Raw genomic sequence first — 1,594 nt, forward strand, 5'->3', positions numbered from 1 at the left:
TTCCTAAAGAATCATTTACTTCTGTCTATTCAAATCTCTATTTAACAGCCAACTGTATCTGAGGGACATGCAGGTTTCCACAAAAGGATACATAAGCAATATCTCTGTTACACATGAGAAGTATTTAATTTAGGGCACCTTGTGCTGTCACTCAGAGAAGGCAATGGCACCCCACTCCAGTACTCTTGCCTGGAAAATCCCATGGATGGAGGAGCCTGGTGGGCTGCAGTCCATGGGGTCGCGAAGAGTCGGACACGACTGAGTGACTTCACTTTCACATTTCACTTTCATGCATTGGAGAAGGAAATGGCAACCCACTCCAGTGTTCTTGCCTGGAGAATCCCAGGGACGGGGGAACCTGGTGGGCTGCCGTCTATGGGGTCGCACAGAGTCGGACACGACTAACGGGACTTAGCAGTAGCAGCAGCAGTGCTGTTACTTCAATATTATGTTAGGCCTTAGAGAATCTTGTTTTGAACACATGCTGTTTAAGATTCTTCAGTGACCCAGATTGCTACTGCTTCTTGGCAGCCGTCTCTCATCACTCAGTTCTTTAAATTTCAGTCTTCTGCACTATTCCAAAATTCAATCTATTTTCCTTCACCCAGTGAGACTGTCACTTTCTGCTTTGGCTCCACTTACCTACAATATTTTGGAAATATTCTCAAGTTAGAAGCTGCAGTGATTGTGGTACTTGCCTCGTGTGCCTCCTTGTTCTAAAAAATCACATTCCTGTGCTGAAACCTGTCTTTTATATATTTCCCCAATTTTCCATTTCTTTATTGCAGTAGGATAAGTCAGATTCCAAACAGTCCAGAACTTCCAAACTTCCCAGGTGGCCCAGTGGTAAAGACCCCACCTGCCATGCAGGCAATGCAAGAGACGTGGGTTCAAACCCTGGGTCAGGAAGATCCTCTGGAACAGGAAATAGCAATCCACTGGAGTATTCTTCCCTAAAAATTTCATGGACAGAGGAGCCTGGCAGGCTACAGTCCATGGGCTTGCAAAGAGTTGGATATGACTGAGCAACTTGGCACACGTGCATCAGATTCACTAGGACCAAAAATTACAATATTTTCCTACAATAATTTTAAATGTGTAAAAATAAATTATTTATTTTGAAGAAATGTATCAATCATTTCAATCTGACATCATCAAGCTACTCTAAAACTACTACCTGCTCATTAAAAAAGAGCAGGTAAAATTTTCAGCTCTGTAAAAAAAATGTAACCCACATTTATCTCTCCATACTTATTTTTCAGAATCAAAGATAAAAGTTCATTATCGCTATTCATGTTATAAAGTACTAATTAATGCATGAAAGACTCCACCCTCAGTTCCTTCGTTGTGTTATCTCTAGATATTCAGTATACTTAGTATATTTCCTTGCATATGTATACATCCTTGAAATATATGAAGTTACCCAAACCTAACATGTAGGTATGCCTAATATCTTTCCTTGCGTATGTATATATCCCTAAAAAGCATAAAAATTACTTATAAATATTAAAGAATTGATATTAATCCTTCTTATATTCAACTTTATAATTCCAAACGGATAATTACACATATGCATTAACCATTTTTAGAGTTT

Source organism: Bos grunniens, chromosome 7 (assembly GCF_055505025.1).
Source record: "Bos grunniens cultivar Pamir isolate PY7600 chromosome 7, Bosgru_T2T1.0, whole genome shotgun sequence".
Lineage (NCBI taxonomy): Eukaryota > Metazoa > Chordata > Mammalia > Artiodactyla > Bovidae > Bos > Bos grunniens.